The sequence below is a fragment of the Mus caroli genome, unplaced genomic scaffold, assembly GCF_978045245.1.
Source record: "Mus caroli unplaced genomic scaffold, Mus_caroli_1 scaffold_8, whole genome shotgun sequence".
Lineage (NCBI taxonomy): Eukaryota > Metazoa > Chordata > Mammalia > Rodentia > Muridae > Mus > Mus caroli.
The window spans coordinates 109,055,053-109,075,316 of NW_028227263.1; the positions used below are offsets into that span (position 1 = coordinate 109,055,053).

At 45.3% G+C, this 20,264-nt stretch overlaps 1 protein-coding gene across 4 annotated transcripts in view; it reads left to right on the forward strand.

Annotated features, from left to right (window-relative positions):
* Znf536 (zinc finger protein 536) overlaps positions 1-20,264 on the forward strand; it is a 458,344-nt gene that overhangs the window by 45,727 nt on the left and 392,353 nt on the right. For all 4 annotated transcript variants that reach the window (XM_029479861.2, XM_029479862.2, XM_085841877.1 and 1 more), the window contains exon 2: positions 10,974-11,043. The gene's annotated coding sequence lies outside the window, so the exon portion shown is untranslated. The remainder of the gene's footprint in view (positions 1-10,973; positions 11,044-20,264) is intronic.

The following is a 20,264-nucleotide window of genomic DNA, read 5'->3' on the forward strand; positions in this document are numbered from 1 at the left end:
TCCTTCCTCCCCCTCTCCTATTTTCTTCCTCCCTTCTTTTCTCTATTCCACTCTTTTCTTGTGCAAGGTCTTATAATAAAGCCAAGGGGTGGCCTAGAACTTATGATGTAGCTGAGGCTGGCTTCAAATTTATGGTGATTTTCCTCCCTTGGCCTCAAGTGCTGGTATTACAGGTGTGAGACACTGTGTTTAGGTCTTATCTGGTGAGGTGTTTGTTTAAGTCTTTTGCCCATTTAAAAAAAAAATATATATATATATAAACACACACACACATAAAATACACACACACACACACACACACACACTTGAAGAGAGCATTGGATCCTATTATAGATGGTTGTGAGTCACATGTGGTTTCTGGGGATTGAACTCAGGTCCTCTGGAAGTGCAGTCAGTTCTCTTAACCACTGAGCCATCTCTTCAGTCCCCCCTTTTACCTATTTTTAACTGATCTGTTTCTATCTTATTGAGTTGTCTTTGTATATTTGTGACCTCACTGTTTATTGGATATCTCTGGAGTCTTTCTCAGTGGGGCTCATCTTGCTGTGCTCGTAGCTCTTTCCCCTTTGCGTGTACCTGCAAAGGCAGCTGGTCCAGCTTGTAGCCTGTATTTAATGCAATGGTACTTGTTTGCATTTGCGACTTCAGGTTTAGGGAATTTAAGATAAAAAAGACATGGCGGTTAGAGAGATGGCTCAGCAGTTTAGAGCACCAGCTGCTCTTGCAGAGGACCCAGGTTTAATTCCTAGCACCCACAAGGTTGTTTACAACCATCTGTTACTCCAGTTCCAGGGGATCTGATGCCCTCATTTGGCCTCTGAGTGCACCAGACATATCCATGTGAATGTAGACATATTTGCAGGCAAAATATCCATGCATATAAAAACCAAACAAGCAATAAACCAAAGACACAAATGAAGTATGTTCTCAAGTATGTTCACACACACACACACACACACACACACACACACACAGAGGAAAGACCCAGTGCACCAAAATAGTGCCATTACCCCTTTACCTCCACAGGATGATGGAACTAGTGCTCTCTTCCTACTTGTGATATTGTGCATGTTCCAAACTTTCCACCAACGAGCTTGTCTTTCTAAATGATTAATTTTATAAAAGTCAAAAAATAAGTGAGCCAGAATATAGAGTGATAGCGATGTAGGGCAAAGGTCAAGATGGTCCAATCAGAATGACTGTAGCTTTTGTCTGGCCTAGATCTCTGGGATCAACATTCAGCTGACACATAATGAAAACTGGTTTCAGCACACAAGTCAGTTTTCTTTTTTTAAACCACAGTCCAATTCAGTTGTCAACATAGTCTGATTTTTTTCCCTCCCCTTCCCTCTCTCCCTCCCTCTCTCCTTCTCTCCTTCTCTTTTCTAAGCTTTGATTTACTTAGTACTGGGTGTTCTAACAGCTACACATAACAGAAAGAAACAAAATAGTGGGAAGGCTGTATTCTGTTTAATTCCATTTACCCCCCCCCCCACACACACACATCATCATTTACTCTACAGAAAAGTGTGAAGAATATCAATGAACCTGAGTAGGGCAGCAGGTACTTGTAATCCCAGCATTTGGGAGGCTGAGGTAGGAGGAATGTGAGTTCAAGATCAACCGGGGCTACACAGGGAGACCTCATTCAGGACAACAATGGCAGGAAAAAGTATTAATAGGACCTTTTGCATTTTTCTTTGTGTGATTTGCATCTTAAGGTTACAGCCGGTCTTACTGTGCACTGGTAGTAATTTGAGTGCTCAGTAGCCACACTTGGCTAGAGGCTCCCCAGCCAGATAGTCCAGGACTGCCTGATTGCACAGCGTCAGCGATTGCTGTTGAGGATCTGCGAGCCGCAGTGGCTTGTGGGTAGCGCAGGTGCGTAGCGAACCACCGCGCTTTCCTGTTCTTGTGCACTTCTGCTCAGGGAAGGCTACTGCGCAACCACCTGGGTGATTTGAGGATGCTACTGACAGAAGAGGTACTTACACTCATGTGACAGCCTGTTAGAAAGCAATACAAATTTCTCAGTATCTTTTCTCTGTACTCTGATGACATGCCATCTTATTGGGTCCTGAGTCTACGGAGGGGTTCACATCTCCTTGGGGCAGGGAGTAAGACATAACTACTTTGTGATTTCTTGTTAGGAGTGATATGAGACAGAGGTCATTGGCACCGCAAAGATACTGGGCAAACTGATGCTCAGGTGGAGCCTACCAAGGCCTGGCTCTCAGTGACCTGCACTCGAATCCTTCGTGCCCAGCGACTTCCCATGCCTCCGTTTTTTACTTTTTGGAGAACCTATCACTCAGCTTGTGTTCTAATGGGATCAGCTCCTCTCTACTTGGCCCTCATGATATTTACCTCCTAGAAATGAGGACTAGGAGCCTAGTGAGTCTGAGGATTGTGCCTCCCTTGAGGGCACAGTTGTTAGGGTCATTGAGCGTCTTTGAGAAGTAGGCATTAGGCCACACCCCCATTAGGCCACGCCCTCTCCATTGGACCACACCCCCTCCATGGGGTTCTCCGAGGCAGAATGGTTCTTAACACTGGCCATCCTATTTAAGTTTACACCTCAGCTCTCCTACTCATGAGCTGTTAAACTGGGCCTTCTGCTTCATGGCTAGTTCCTCAGTTTCCTACCCACAAAGGTTTATGGTCACAGCCCCATTTCCCAGAATTGCTGCTGGAATGAATGTAGCCAGGAGTGTTGGAATTTAGAACACTGGGGTGCCTAGGAAGTACATAAAACACATGAGCTAAGAGTCGACTTGAGTTTGGTGGAGGATCAGCTCCTTCAGAACACAGAACAGTGTGTGTGTGTGTGTGTGTGTGTGTGTGTGTGTGTGTGTTTATAGATGCTCTGGCTGCTTCCTGGATTGTTGTTCTTTAGTCTCTCAGACAACTTTACCTCCTGTTCTCTCAGCTGGGCTGAGGCCCAGTATGGCTATACTATCTCCCCCTCAACACGCTCCATCCCTCTCCTTTTTCCTGCAGGCCTGTTTTGACTATGAATTAATTGTAGGTTGGGAAACTCACAAGCCATAATCAAAACCAATAAACATCAAAAGGCCAGGGAGGACCAGGCCACCAGGCGAATGCAGGGGACTTAGTGGGGGCCCTTGGTGGCTGATCAGTGCAATGGTGGGGGCTTTCTATATTTTCTTCAAAGATGACACCAAGTGTTTTAGATGGTCACTCAGGAGCTCCAATATGCAAACAACTTTTGGAAATCTGGGTGAAAGGTTTCCAAAATAGCTATTTTTATCTTTTACCAGCAAGCAGGGGCATGGTGCAACTTAGAATAAAATGTGGACTTTCTCAGCAAGGGTTAATAATCAATGTAGATCGCCTAACAAAGGCGAGGCTGCTGTATTATACTGGGAAAGTTTTTTTTTTTTTTCTTAACTGTCAGTGAAGCAGTACTAATTATTACTCCAGTGTAAATGAGGTCATTTCCTATTAAGAGAACAAAATGCTCAGGCTCGCCTTGCCAATTCATACCAGCTATTTTTCACACATACTCAGCTTTTTAGATTTTTTTTTAAAGTTTTGATAAAATCCATTCATTTGTATTAGAAAAGTGTAAACCGCCACAATAATAGTTACCCATGATTACCCCAGATGAGCTTTTGTAATATGTGGGATGTTTGAATACCATGTGTTAGCCATGCAACAATTAGACAGTTGAATGGATCTTTAAAACAATCAGATACTTTTATCTCACTGGCTTAAAAAAAAAGACACACACACACACACAAAACCATTCCTTGTATGTGTACCGTTAAACTGTAAATTCTGGGGAACACGTGGCTGTGTCATGAGGAGAACTTTCGGGTGTGTGTTGATCAAGGACAAAAAGACATCCAAATATCTTATCTGCATGTTTTCATTTTTTTTATGCAAAAAGATTTAAGGAATATTGTAGCAAACAAAGGGTAATTGTTTTAGCCCAGATGTTGCTTTTGCACAACAAGCAGGTTACAATGTTCCCACAGAGCTGATGAGCCCAATCAGGGAAATGATTAAAAATTGATTTTGTCCCTGTAATTACAGTATGTAAACTACTTAGCTTGGATTGCAAAGGAAGTGATTTTCTAATTACGTATATACTCTGGTGTCTAATGATTGGTTTTTTGAAGTAATGAAGAGAGAGCACTAACGACTCCTTGGTGCTCTGTTGTTAAAGAAAGACCATCTTTAGAGTAAGCAGCAGCAGACAAAGAGTTTAAATTGAATTTTCAACACTGTTAACGTGCACATGGGTTTGTTTATTAAAGAGACAGGGGCACAATTTGATTGGCTCCAAGCAGCTTGGCTTTCCTTCATGTTGGAGCACGTGAAAACACATGTACCGTAGGCAAGCCTGTTGCGAGGGGTCCTGGCATTCCTCTCTGACCATCCTGGTGCCTGGGCCCATGTCTTGGGATCTCAGGTTGCTGGAGAGCTCTGATGTCTCTCTGTTCTGAAAGTTTCAGAATGAACAGATATCAAGTGGCCTCTCCATCACCTTTGTTTTAAAATGAGATTGGAAGATGCCCTAGGGAATATGTTTTTTTTTTTTTTCCAATTGCCCTGTAAGTGGCTGGTCTCTGCTCTAGCGTGGATGCCTCCACCACGCCAGTGTGCGGGTGAACTCCATGTTTGTAGGCCTGCCTGCACAGGGACAGCTGTGGGACCCCTGGGACAGACTTCTGGGCTTTAGACAGTTGCACTGAGTTCCTACAGCTATCTGCATTGAGACACCATGGCTGTTGAATAATAGCTCCTGTGGGCAGAACAGCAGTGAGAAGACAGAGGGTGACCAGACAAAAGTGGGTAGCTTCAGGGTGACCCTGCCATGCATGTCCTGAGGCCTCATCTTCATCAGGTTCTGGTGTGCACTCTTTACTCTGGCTCCTTCCCCACAGGATGATGTGGACGTCGTACCTGACATCCTATAATGTAGGTTTTATTATTATCAAGGTAATGTAAGGTCAGAAGAACAGAGATAAACATTGTCTGGAGGTGGGGAGGGGAGTGCATATGTGTTCATGTATACAGTCTGTGAACAGGCACATGGAGGCCAGGGTCTCTCATTGACCTGGAACTCTCTACTGATCAGGCTTCCTGGCCAGTAGGCCTTGGGAATCTCCATGGCTCCCTTCCCAGCTCCGAGAGTACAGTTGTGTTCTACTCTGTTGCTGCCTCCTCTCCCTCCTCCTCTTCCTTTTACTCTTGTGAGTTCTGGGGGATCAAGCTCGGGTTCTCACCTTTTCAAGGCAAGTACTCTCAATGGAGCTATGCCCCCAGCCCTGAAGAGAGAGTTTGCTGTTCTCAGCTCCCAGGTACAAGTCAGGAGATGGAAGAGGGGGGGGATCTGTGGGCAGGACCCTTGGCTGTGGTCTCTGCAGGCCAGACATGGTTGGTGAGACAGGGTTAGTGCTGTTCTCTGTGAGTAACTAAAACAGACTCAGGGCATGGTAGGGATTCAGGTCTCGTCTGGCTTCTACCCTACCTGACTGGAGTAGGGATAATACTAGGCTGAGGAGAGCCTGGTTTGGTGGAGGAGGTAGGCAGAGTGTTGCTTTCTGTGGAGAAGGAAGTTGGAGGCAATCACGCTCAATCTCCAGAACTGGTTACTCATGAGGTGAGCATTCTCTCAGGTCAACCAAGGCCTGAGGTATCACAGCAGGGCAGCACACAGGTCATATCTCTGAGTCCTAACAGAAGGCTGGGCTGAGAGCTGGTGTCCAGCATGCTGGGCCAGGGAAAGCCTGGATGTCCCTGGGTTTGACCTGTTCCCAATCCCATGACTTCTTTCCCTTGGTTCAGCCTCCTTTCTCATCTGTACAATGGCAGCTGTACCTCACTGGGTACCACGGGATCAGGACAAAACCGAAATTTCTACTGTGATGGTCAAGGTGTATGGGTAAAAACCGGCCATCCTCTCTCGTTTTCCTACCCACAATCCATGCCTATTCACACGAGGGTCCTGCAGCTCCTTCTGAGCCCAGGCTCCTCACGCTTTCTGTCTGCTCTTCCTGTAAAGACATCCCCTTGATTTCTATAAGACTCCGTCCTGTGCTTACCCATCATTTGTTAGGAAGACTTCTAAGTGGCTTATCAAAGAGTGTTTGCTGTGGTGCCTTTGAGTTGGCTTTTATTTCCTTTCAGTGACATTATATTTTCTCCTCTCTCTCTCTTTTTTTTTTAAATGTAAATTTGAATCTGCCATGAAGACACAGGCTCCTCAGGCGGACACACTCTTCCGTGCTGTTTGCCCACAGTATAGATACTTGGCAGACATGCGGGAGGCTCCTGCCTGAGATGGTAGTGTGGGTGGCTGATGTTCTAGGCCTATCTTTCTGACAGTTTCTTTACTCAACCCTGGCCTTTTGGAAGCTCTTTTATGACTGCTTTTTGAGGCTGGCCTGGAATTTGCCATACTCCTGTCTTACCTTTCTGAGTACTGGGATTACAAGCAGACTACCATACCTGGCTTCCTGTTGGAATCTTGTAGGGACAATTGTTATTCAGAGCGCTACTTGTTCCCTCTGTCCAGAATTGTCTAAAACAAAACAAAACAAAACAAAACAAAACAAAACCAACAACAACAAAAACAGTTGCTTAATGCTTAAGGTAGAAATCAAGTCTAGTGTGAGTTGGTCCAGTTTTTGACTAACTCTTTATTTTTAGTGGAACATGAACATTCTGAATGCTGGGCTACAGTGGGGTCCGGGTACCTAAGCAAGTCTTTGATGGACACCAGGGAAGGCAGTCTACTTGTGGAAGGGTGGAAGCTGCATCTCAGGATTTCTCAGGGTGTCTCATTGGCTCTGGAGGCACAGAAAGCGTTGGTGATCTGGAGGCGAGTCTGTGCACACCTTGATCTATGCCCTGTTCAGTCTATCAATCACACATTCCTCTGGGTTCACGGGTGCAGGTTTCCAGCTGATTTGCTAAACCCTTCCTTTCCGCTTCAGGAAGCTAGGGAAGGATTCTCTGCCTCCTCTCTCTATTGGCCTGCTCTGCAAGACCCTCTGCCCTAACCAGGAGCCACTTGACCTCCCACTTGTGGCTTGCTGGTGGGTACATTTCGCATCACCTGGCAGTGTGCAGGCTAGACATACCTGAGAGCAGAATTCCCAGGAATTGGATGAATAGGGCCACGGTCTGAAGCTACATCGACCTGGATCCCCCCTTTCTATTGTTGGAGTCCCTCATATTGTCTTGCTCTGCTCACCTCTGCTTTTGTGGATCTCTTTCAGAGCTCTGTGGCTTTTCTTCTCCTCTCATTCCTCAGAGAATCCAGGGGCTGCTTCAGGTTGTAGAAACATCCTCTGCTCCCGGCCCTACCCAAGCCACCCCGAAAGTGGTAGTGAGAACTTACTTCCTACCTGTAAGAGAGACAGAATCTGTTTAGAGACAGATTCTGACTAGGTAGCTGAGGCCAGCCCCCAATTCTCAATTCTCCTTAGACTCTGCACTGCTAGGCTTGTGCCTGCCTGGTCCATAGGCTCATCTTTCTTTCCTTAAAGTTGCAGCCACCAGCTTTCACACACCCCTCACATACAGCTGCTGCCTTAATGGAGTCTGTCACTCCATTTGTTTCAAGAGCATCCCTGTCTCTAGAGTTCGGGGGCTCACTCTGCTCTGTTTCTGTTTTCTCCCCTGTGACAACCCTGGATTGGATACCTGTGCAGCCAGACAGCTCTTCATTCCATAAGCCACTCCTATGTCCCATGAAAGACTTGCTGGTCCCCTTTTTTTGTCCTTGCTTGTCTACTATAGGGTGTGGAGCACAATGGTTGGTCAGAAGGGAATCTACATCTGGGAGACTAGCTCTCTTAAACTTGCTCACACACTGATCCCTGTGCAGAGGTTGGCTGTGTGTATGCTTTATCCCTGCCCTATACCTGACTTCCCTGTAGTGTAGGTGAGATTTGGGGCACTGAAAACATCAACCTATGACAGTCATTTGTTTTGGGTGGAACAGCTGCTGTACACCCAACCTCTTCAGTCACGCCCCCATTTTCTGTTGCTTTTGCAGTCTGCCACCTCCCTTGTTTTGGTGAAGGCTGCACCAAATAAGGCTTGTGGGGAATGTCTTCCCAGTAGCAGCCTCCCAGGTGCCCCCTCAGCAGTACGGAAGCAGGACTCAAATGACTATCTGGGGAAGCCTCAGGTTGCACCCCCAGACTAGCTCTGAAGGTAAATGCTCTTCATCTGCACCCAACAGCACTTTTCCCCCTGAGGCAGATAGAAAGACTATGGTGGTATTTTCTTTTTTCTTTACCTAGATTCAGAAGGCATCCCTGGTCTACTGCTGTCCCTTTCCTCGACCTGCAATGACTCTAATGACATCAGACACGGGGAGCCCCTCCTCTCTGAGACAGACTCAGAAAGGCAGGAATGGAGCTAACTCAATCTCTTGTCCTATGCCTGCAGCCCTGCCTTACCTGGCAGCTGCCCACTGGCATGCCGGCTACCGGCCTTTGGACAAACTCCAGATCAGTCACGGAGGCAACATAGCCCCAAAGCCGTGTTGGGCATTTTCTTAATTGACGATGCAGAACCTGGCAGTTTGCTCCCATCACCTCCCCTCGTAGATTGAGAGAGACAGGGGTGTTCTGATCAATGGCTCAGTGCCGGAGGACAAACTGGTGTGGGACTTCCCTGCGAAGTCTCCCTCTCGGTGCTCTCCTGTCATGAGAATTTACAAAGCTTCTAAGTGAACAGTCCCTGGGGAATAGCCCTAGAATTTTGCAAGTCATAAGCCGGAGCCTGGATATAAACTCTAGTCTGCACACTGCTCCAACCACCCCTCCCCAACATAGGGAGCCCAGATCGAGGCAGCAGGATCTGTAGAGCCTGTGTGGCTCAGAATCTTACAGTTTGGGCTTAACAAAGGTCACACAAACTACAACATGAAAGGCTGCATTGGTGTGTGCATGTGTGCATGTGTGCGCGTGTGCGTGTGTGTTGCATAGCTGCATGTGTGTGTACATCGAAGCCAGAGGTCGTGGTCTCTTTCTGAGAGCTGAGGCTCACTGAGTATGCTAGTCTAGTTGAGTTCCAGGGATCCTCTTACCTATGCATTCCTAGCACTCGGATTATACTGTGTCGTACCACATCTTGTTTTTAACATGGGTGCTGGGAATTAAACTCAGGTCCTTAGGTTTGTGGGACAAGTGCTTTAACAACTGAGTCATTGTTTTAATGCCTGAGTGCTGGTTTTCCGATGGTTAGATTGTCATGCCTGAGGGATTGTCCCTTGTTATAGGTGGCTTGGACCGAAAGCCTTGTATCAAGATAAGTAGATAGAAATGTTTGTACAGAAGCAGTTTGTAGTGTCCATATCTCTAGTACTAACACCTGGGAAGCAGAAGCAGGACAGTGTGACTTAGAGGACAGCCGGGGTTTCTGTCCTGCTTTGCATCCTATCGCTGTGATAAAACTCTGACCAAAAGCAACCATGGAAGGAAAAAGTTATTTCTTTTTACAGCTTGCAGTCCTGAAGGGAGACCAGGGGAGGAACCTGGAGGCAGGGATGGCAGCAGAAGCCATGGAGCAGTGTTGCTTATTGGCTTCCTCAGCCTGCTTTTAAAATACAACCCAGGACCATCCACCCAGGGATGGCATCGTCCCTGATGACCTAAGCTCTCTACATCGGTTATTAATCAAGAAAATGCCCTACACACCTGCTGACAGGGCAACCCGACGGAGGCATCCTCTCAGCTGAGGATTCTTCTTCCCAGATAATCCTAGCCTATGTCAGGCTGAGAAACAAACAAACAAAAAACCCCAAAAACTAACCAGGAAAGTTACACAGGGATTCCCAGCTCAGCTTGTGATAGATAAGGAGACCCTATCTCAAAAACAAAGCAAGTCAACCTCTCTCTCCCACAAAAGAACACCCTTACCACAATAGCTGTGCCCTTGCTGGTCTTCAATCCTGAGCAGAAGAAATGCTTCCAGAGTGCAGCCTGTGACTGTTTTCCAGTGGCCAGAAGTCAATCAGTCAGATGCAGTATTCGCTTGCAACACTCCAAATATCAGAGCCTTCTGGGCCAAAGTTGTCACTTCTCTTCTTCTGAATCTGTCTGTGATCTTTGTTTGCAGACCAGTGCTTTCAAATCCGTGGGAAACTCTCCTTCTTTAATTGAAATGTGGAACCTCAGACTGAGTGAAATGCCATTTATCACGAGGACGTTCCCTTACCCCATATGATGATTCCATAGGATGGTAGTTAGTGTGTTGTAGAAGAGAGTGGGCTGGTGACTACAGGTCCCCCTTAGTACCCAGCCAGTGGCTCTAGCGCCTCTGTGGATGAGCATCCTCACTGGCTCGCTGGGCTATGTCTCATGAACCAAGCACTCTGGTGGGTGACATCGTCTGGATGGGGAAGGAACACATTTGTGATGCAGAGTGAGAAACTTAGTGAGCTAACTGGGCCACTGTTTTGGATTTGGTTCAGCAGAGATGATGGATGCCAAACATGGCATCCTTAATTTGCACTGGGGCACAGTCCTGTCAGGGACTCAACACTCTCTCCTCCTCTGTCACTGAACAGACTTGGCCACTTGAAGTGTGTATGGGAGTTTGGTCTACTGTAGGGAGCAGCGTAGAGAGAAGCGAGAAGAACTTTCAGGGTTCCCTGGGTTAAGGATGCCAAGGAGGAGCGAGAGCCTTCTCTGCTCTATTTCTTCTCCTGTCCTATCTGGAGAAGAGATGGCTAGCAGCCCTGCCTCCTCCTCTTCTGCAGGTGGCGTCTCCCCCCCACTGAAAACAAGCTGAGCAGATTTGGCTCATCACTACAAAGGTCACACAAGCTCTTGTTTGGCAAGTTGCTCAACGAATTGGGGCAGTGGGGCTAGCAAATATGTCCGGCTTCCAAAAAGCTCAGCAAGATGCCCCCAGATGGGTGCTGTTTATATATCTTCTTGAAGACTGTCATTTTAAATTTCTAACAGCACTTACTTTTACAGTTCCTGAATGCCACGGCTCTAAGAACATCCTTCACCCAAGACGGAACTCCGTGGCTTTAAGACTTGCCTGGTAAGGACCAACATCACTTTGCAGCTTTATAGTTTGTTGAAAGGCGGGGGATGTCTGTCTGTGAGTCTGGGAAAATACAGGCTGCCTTTTCCCCGGGAGGGGATTGTCACAGGTTTCTGTGCTGAGACAGAATCCTTAAGTGAACTCTTCTGTCTGTATTCAGATGGTTGTAGTGGACTGTGGAAGGTGGCCTGGGATTCAGGTCTTCTGGGTGGGATGAGCATATGTATTCAGCAGACATGCCTCTGGAGCCCAAGTGGAGTCACCAGCCGAGCATAGTCCATTAAGGACCACTTCATTCACGGTTATGAGGCATCTGAGCTGTGGCAGTTTGGGACTAGTGAGCTGGGGCTGCTGGAAGTCAAGTGGCCTTGTGTGTGCACCACCTGTAGTCACTTTCTCTGACACTCCTATGGAACTTGGTGGCTAGCCCAAAGTTGGGGGACATCTGTCCCAGAGAAGTGTCATCTCTGTCATCTCAGCCCCAAGACACCATGCCCCAAGTCGCTCAGAACTGGAGTGTTTTCCCTACACAGAAGCTCATACAAACTTGTATAAAGCAGAAGAATGTCGCAGGCCATGATGCCTGTGCTGGCTCCATTTAAGGTGGCCCCGGTATTTCTAATTAGTCCAGCCCACCTTCTTCTGGCCATGCACCTCTGAGGTCACTCTATAAACCAAGGGAAATTGATAGTGGAATTATGCACTCAGAAATTAATTTTATATTGTACTGAATATATGTATTTTTTATTGTGACTTTATCTCATTGGGGGAAAGTGCTTACTTCTGATTTTGTGGATATTACTGACCGTGGATTACTTTTATTTTGGTTTTTACACAACAGTTATATTAGAAATTTGCTGTTTTATTCTTACCTTCTTAGTAAAAATCCTTTTATCACACAATGGGTAATTTATATCCATTACCAGGCCTTTCAATCCTTTTCAGCGGGCTGTCAGTGCCGTTGGCACAGTAATGATTAATGTGATCTAATAATAGTGTGCCATTATATTACCTTAGTAAAACATGTACCAACATCCTATTCGGATCTACCAAATTCATAGCTTCCTATAATATTTTTGTTGAAAGACAGGATTACTATTTTTCAAAGCTGATTTTTCCCCCTTTAACATATTTAATGAAATTCACAATTCTTTGCCTTAGTAATCCAGGGCATGTGATTGGACGTGACGGGCGAATTCCGGGTCTGTAGGCAGCGCCGTGATTTGTCAGTTGAAAGCGTGACAGTCCCAGTGATCTGCCGGGAAGATTACTTTGTTTTTGTAGGGTCGGGGGTTGCTTTGCCTTGAAGAAGAAGAAAAGAAACAACACACATTGGCAGGTCTCTGGTTCCTTCTGATTTCAATAAAGAAAGTGTTTCAGGTCAGAAGGCAGAAGGCTATGCAATTTGGTTCTAAGGTGCTTTTCTTTCCCCTGCTATTTGGTCCCCTCTTTGATCACCTGCTCCCCTCTTCTGGCAGACGGGAGAGGTGGCAAAGCAAGAAGTAGTAGCATCAGACAAATGTCCCAGGATGTTCTTCTCAAGCCCCCTGTCTTTACCTCTACCCATGACCAAAGCTCTTTGGGTCTGACATGAGGATTCTCGGACTTGGTGCTATTAGCATGTTGAACTAGATAATTTCAAACTGTAGGAGGCTGTCCCTACAGCAGAATATTTCACAACATCCCTGGTCTTGTCCTGACATGAGCACAAGCCTTTCCCTCACTGGAACAACTAAGACATATCCAGAAATGTCCTCATGTTCCCTGGGAATCTAATTAGGTTTTATTGGATGCCCATCCATCTCATGTGGTCGACATACAAGCAGACCCCTGTGAGTGTTTGAGAGCTCCAGAGGGGACTCTTTAGCCTCAGGTGTCTCTTATCTATCTTTGACTCTGGGAAAAGGGACTCATAGATGGTAGACCCGGAGTGTCCTTTGCTTGGCTGAAATACAGCTCTCTTTCTTCTCTCTCCTGCCTCCTCTGCCAGAGAGCCAGACCAGAGCAAAGGCCCAAATCTTTAGCTTCTTCCACTCAAATCCCATTATAATCACGTTCGTGACTGATAACATTCCACCTTTTCAAAGGACTTTAAATTCTGTGTCAACCAAGGATGACATTATTGTAGTGTCGGGGAGAGATGTATTCATACAATTACACACTCAAATCCAACTGAGAAGGGTTGTCCTTCTATCCTGGGTGCCTTTGTGATGAGGTTTGAGCCAGCATTTCAATCCACCCCCTCTCCCATTAATCCTCACCCCCAGTCCCAGTCCAGCCCCCCCACAAAGCCTCAGCAGGAAAATAAATGGGAAGAAACAGGCTTTGTCCCTTGAACTACTCAGTTTGAAAAGTAACTTGAATATTGGGGTTGTTTAGGACTGGAGGTGGGAGAGAGAGGGGGGGGAGTGAGAGAGAGAGAGAGAGGGAGGGAGAGAGAGAGTCTTATTTTTGATTCGGAACAAGAATTACTACTGCAACATTGACTCGAAATCTGCAATCAACTGAAATCAGGAAAGTATTTTGAATACAAAAATTATATTGAAATACTCAAATCTTGATACGTGTGCACTCACATACATGTATATATTTAAATCAAGGCTCGAGAAGATGAGGAGTAAAGCTTTTGTCAGAGAAACACTGCTGCAATATTTACCCTCAGACGATTCTGCATCATTGGAGTGTATTTCTGTACCATTAACATTTTCCATATGAGACATCCTTGCTTGTTTTAACAACAAATGAGCAAATGGAGCTAACTTACCTTTGTGTTGGGAAGATTTCAAATGCATTATGATATTTGAAATCTTTACCCATTTCTGGTCTGTCTCTCATTCTGAAGGGTAAAACTGATGAGGCTAAGGGTATTTTGTGTGTTGTTCAGTGTTATTTCTCTAGTTCTTGGAATGGTACTTGGTAAATAGTATTTTTTTTTCATTTTAAAAAATATTTTATGTATTTATTTTTATGCATATGAATGTTTTCCTGTATACCTGCATGCCAGAAGAGGACATTGGATCACATTGTAGATGGTTGTAAGGCACCATGTGACTGCTGGGAATCGAACTCAGGACCTCTGGAAGTGCTCTTAACCACTGAGCTATATCTCTCTAGCCTCCAATATTATGTTCTTAATAGTGGAAAATGGATGGTGGCTAGATAGGTAGATACATAGATGGATGGATGATGGTTAGGTGAATGAATGGATGTTTATATGGATGGATGACTAGATAGATGGATGCTTAAGTGAATCAGTGGAGGGGTGGGTAGACAGATGTGTAGATGGTGGATGTATAGAAGGACAGATGGATGGGTGGGTGAGTGTTAGGTAGATGAATAGGCAAATAAATAGATGAACAGATGGATAGATAGATAGATGGGTGACTAGGTAGATGGATGCATGAGTGGTAAATATATGAATGGGTGGGAAGGAGAATGGATGAATAGAGGGATGGGTGGTTATGTACATGGGTAGATGGATGAATGATGAATGGATTGATAGGTGGGTCCATGAGATATTGTTTCAAGTCTCAACATAAATTTATGACAACAGTGAGCTTTGGTCCGAATGAAATAATACACTTTTACCATTTCTTAACACTTGACCTCTTAACCTCTTAAACATTATTTTTTTAAACTTCAAAATGGGCAGTCAGACTTTTTTCTTTGTTTGTTTGTTTGAGACAGGATTTCTCTGAGGAGCCCTGGCTGACCTGAATCTCAATTAGTAGACCAGGCTTGGAACTCAGAGATCTGCCTGCCTCTCCCTGCTGAGTGCTGGGATTAAAGGCATGTGCCATCACCGCTGGGCCATCCAGGAAATCTTATTACCTCTTCTTTTAAATTATTTTTTCCAAGTAAAGGAAAATATTTTTAAGAGTATGTAAGGCAATCTCTGTAAGTGGAAAGATGTTGTTGCAAGAAAAAAACACATATGTGAAGGTCTCCCAGATCACATGTACATCACTATGCTGAAAGATATGCACTAGAGAGAGTGAATGGATACAGGGGATGGTAGATAGGTGGATGGGCCAGTGGATGGGTAAATGGATGAATAGCTTAAGTAGGTGCAGGTGATGTGTTTCAAAGAGTAGGTAGTTCATGAGGTTCAGAAGACTGTGCGCTTGTGTGATGTCTGTCTCCTGGCTAAGACTATAACTGTGTGTATTCCATATTTGTAGAGGCTCTTGATGTCTCCTTACAATTTACTCTGCTTCATTTCCTTGAACTGGTCAGCCAACCCTGTAGAGTCAAGCCATCTTCAGGATGGATTGATATTCTTATGGTATATTCTCAAGATCAGGTCCAGTGGGTCAATGAACTCACATACTAGGAGGTGTCATCCCAGTGATGAGAATGGCCCAGGTCTCCCTATGGGTGACTTCAAGTTATTATACTGTGATCATCATTGGAGCATCAGAGAGAAAATAACAGAGAAGAGTGACACCCATTAGTTCTCACAGTAGGCCTGGAGTTCCAGCACAAACAGGTGAATTTGGGAATCATATTTTCCAGGTCAGGACATTAGCTCTACCACCCATTGGCTGCAGGACCTGTACCAAGTGGCTTATACTTCCATTTTCTCATCTCTACATTGGGAAGAACACTGATGTCCTGCCGTGGATTATACTATACCATGTACTTAACACAACGTCCAGCTCAAAGTAGACAGTGAATGTGTGAAACATCAATTGTTTTCGCTTTCTCTGCTTGGTCATCTCTGCATTTCTTCTGGCTTAAATAAGAATAACGAAACTTCTAAACCGTTTCTGAAAAATTAAGCTCTTTCTGGCTCCCATCAAAGCTAGGATCCCCAGGATATTAGCAGGCATGTGGTCTCCCTAACACCCTTGGGGACCTTGGTTAGTAAGTTCAGAGGACATCAGGAAGGGTGGTGAGTTCCTTAAGCCAGCTTTCCCATCCAGTTCCTTTGTGAGGGAGCTTTGTTGACACACCACTGGGGGTTTGGGATTTGCTGGCTGCTGGGGGAGTGAATTCCTGGGATAGAAGCCATGTGGTCCTCATCGCAGTGGGTGAGTTGTCCCTGCTTTTGGGAGGGAGGGGAAGTCCTGGAGCTTGGCTCCTGTACCCGCGTGTGAGCGCGTCTGCTCCACTCCACATCACAGCCCCACGTTCATATTTTTAGCTGCCACTGAAATCTCACATTTTGCTTTTCGTTTATTATGTATGCAAGTATCTTGCTGATAAATTACATGTATAATTGTACCATCGTAACCACCGCTAGTCAGCGACAACGTATAATTAAACTCACCCTTGTAGTCATTGAACTTCTCTGTCCCTGACAAGATCATTGACCACCCCAGGCAGGGTGCACCTCCATGAGGAGCCATGGACGCGCCAGGGTGGTTGAATCGACCTCCCGCCTCTGGCCCATGGGGCACTCTGATGCAACCCCCATGCTGGTAAGCATGCATGGGCAGAGTGACTCTGGACCTCCTGGGCAGGACAGAAGGGGCAAACTACAGGGCCAGGCATGTTCTCTGTGTCTGTGTGTATGGCCAGCTCACCCAGCGCCTCTGCTTCACAGATGTAATAACACCTTAGAATGATCTTTACTGGACCCTGATCACTCTCCTCACAGATAGCCCTGACACCTCTCTACTTCTTTCCTTTAGGAGGAGTGTGTTCTGGGCCCGTTTTCTGCCCCTGTGCCGAGCACTGGTCCATTGTAACACAAGGTTCATGCAGGATGCGCTGTCTATCTGTTTGATCATTTTTTAATGTTTAAGGTGGAAAATACCTAACAGAAAAGGTTCCCGTTTTGTGATTCATTTGCTTATTTGTCTGTCTGTTTATTTTAAGACAGGATCTCACTCTGTAGCTCTGGTTGGCCCAATACTTGCTCCATTGACCAGGGTGGCCTCAAACTCACAAAGATCCACTTGCCTTTGCCTCCCCAATGCTGGAGTAAAAGGCTTGTGTGACTGTGCCCGGCTTCCATTGTGATTATTTTAAAGCATTTGGTTTAGTGGTACCAAACACTGTTCCAACCACTCCCACCACCCACCCCCAGAACTTTTTGATTTTGATGAGTGAGTGCTGACAAAGTATGGGGTGGGGGTTGGGGGGGGGTCTCCCTAATTACAAACACAAAGGGGTTCTCTGACTCTCCGACATCAATTATTTTTACTGCTCTACTGCAGACACAGCCCGCATGTTGCTGGTCCCTCAGTGAACACTCAGGTTGGTCCCATTTCATGGCTATTATGAGTCAATGCTGCGACGTGGTTGGGTTTCACTTGGACTTTTAGCCAAAGGTGGAGTTACTGGTTTATATGATAATTATATTTTCAACTGTTTAGGGAATGGCCCATAGGGTTCCTGTGCAGCTGCACTATTTTACATTGTCACCAACAAAACATAAAGGTCCCAGTTTTGTCCGTCTTTGGTAAAAGTTGTTACTTTTCAACTTATTAAGAAGTCTCGGCATACATGAAAATTGTATGCAATTCAAATGTCAGTGTATCAATAAAGTTTTATTGGCACAAATTCAGCGTTCTGTCACTGCAGCTTTATCGACCAAAAGAGTGTGGTATTTATTCCCACCTCACCTATGGCTGCTCTCCCCACTATGGCAGAGATGGGTAGTTGGGAAAGAGACTGGCGTGTGAAGAGAGACTGTACACCGGAAAGACATAACTGACTACTGAGAGGATGCAATGGCTGGCTCACTATGCACTGCTCAAGTTTAAACACTATCATTCAAAAATTGCTTTTGATTTTCAACATTATTATTCAAAAGATGCTTTTCTAGGCAACTTTCAATTTTAATTAACTTTTTTTTTTTTGGCAAGTTAGTAGTGGTGTATGGCTTTAATCTCAGCAGTTGGGAGTCAGAGGCAGGTGAATCACTGTGAGTTCTGGGCCAGCCTGGTCAATAAAGCATGTTCCAGGACAGCCAGGGTTGTTATACAGAGAAACTCTGTCTCAAAAAACATTTTTTTTTCATAAATATGTTTTGATCAGATTCTTTCCCCTCTCCCAAGACTTCCCAGATCCTCTTTGCCCTTCCTACTCCAGCATTGTTCTCTCTTAGAAAAAAATTAAATAAAAACAGAAATGCTGAGAGCAAAACAAAACACAGAATCCAGATTTGTGATGTTCCACTAAGCCTGGGGCGGGGCCTGTCCAGGGAGCACTTGCTATACCCACTGCCATTCCATTTAAGAGCACTGATTTCCCTTCCCTGGCAGCTATCTGTTGTAGACAACCTCTTGGTGGAGGATGAGACTTTGTTCCTAATTCTTCTTTTCCCTGCTGGGAATTTTGTCCAACTTGAGCGTGTGCAGGTCCTGGGCGTGCGGTCAGTCTCTGTGAGTTCATATTTGCGTCAACTCCGTTGTGGCTGAAAAATGCTGTTCCCTTAAAGCTGCCCACCACCTCTGCTCTTACAGACTTTCTGTCTCCTCTTCCACATAGACCTCTGAGCCTTGAGTGGAGGGATTTGATAAAAGTGCCTCGTTTGGGGCCCCAGGGAGGTCTCTCACTCTCTGCACATTGTCCAGCTGTGGGTCTCTTATTATTTCCCATCTACAGCAAGGAGAAGTTTCTCTGCTGAGGGCCGAATGATGCACCGACCTATGAGTACAGCAGTGTGACAGTAGGAGTCATTTTATTTATTTATGTAGGCAGGATATCATTTTAGAGTTTGAGTTAGCTTTAAACTCACCAACTCTAAACCTTCTGCCTCAGGTTCTTGGATAAACTTATTTTTGTTTTTAACCTTGATACCGGAAATATATATATATATATATCATATATAACAATGACATATATATATACATATATATGTGTATATATATTTGTATATATGTGTGTGTGTATACATGTATATATATATATATATATATATATATATATATATATATATGATGTTGTTGGGAGAGAGAAAGAGGGAGGGAGAGAGATCTCAGAGGGAATATATTTGTGCCATTGCTGGAATGAGCTCAGGCATGATAGAAAGGCACTGTCCCAGGCCCTAGTCCTATTATAGACCTTCCGGTTCTTTCGTGGATTCTCAACCCTGTCCTGTGCCCAACTTGTTCTAGCGCTGCTGAGGGAGCTGGCACTGGGGTGCAGGCCTGCCTACCACTCAGTCTTTCCTCCTGGCCAGAAGGGATGCTGGACAATTTAGCAGCTTCTCGCTGAGAGAAGGGACTTATTTCCATAACTGGGGAAGAAAAAGCCAGGGACATGTGAAGATGCTTCCTGTCATGTTGGGTTCTTTGGGATTAGGCTTTGATTCAGATGAGTCCTTGTTATTACATTGCTATTATTATTAACGATCTTATTATTGGAGGCTAGCCTCAAACTGGCATTCTCCTGCCTCAGCCTCCTGAGTGCTGATCACAGGCATGCACCACTATCATTCCTCATAAAAAATGTGCTTTCTCATTCCCAAGAGACCCCCTCAGGCACCTCTGTGGCACCTGTTATGAATGAGGTACTCTCCTCCACATCCAAGCCCTTCCCACCTGCCACCCTCTTCATCCCTAGGATGTGTGGACTCAGTACTAGGGGCCTTCGGGTATTTCTTGATACATAAAGAATGAAGCATGACAAGTTATTTGTCCCTTCTTCACAGAGAGAAGACCTAGTTGGTTCCACATGTTTGTATGTATTTCAAAACTAGTCTATCCACACCCAGTACTGAGAGGGCCCCAGGGAATGGTTGATCTTGTGACTGCTACAATTGAAGGGAGTTTTGCACTCTTCTCTTCTCTTCTCTTCTCTTCTCTTCTCTTCTCTTCTCTTCTCTTCTCTTCTCTTCTCTTCTCTTCTCTTCTCTTCTCTTCTCTTCTCTTCTCTCTCTCTCTCTCTGTCTCTCTCTCTCTCTCTCTCTCTCTCTCTCTCTCTCTCTCTTTCTCTCTCAGAACAGGTGATACCTCCCTGGTGACCACTGCCTTTCAACAGTGGGATTCATATGCTGGGGTCTCAAGTCCAGCTGTACGGCTTTCTGGTTTAATGTACCATGCACTAAGTAAATGTGATTGAACTTGTAGGATGATGATAATGTGATAGTACTGGTGTGTGAGAGCATTGCAGAAAAGGCAGCAGAGATGCTGGAGTTTGAATTTCATCCTTGAAAGCTGCAGTGCTACTGGAAGAACAGGCCTGCACCTAGCAGATGGGTTAAGTAGGGGGATGCATAGTATTCTCTTCTCCATCAGCTTTGAATATGTATGGCTTAAGACTGG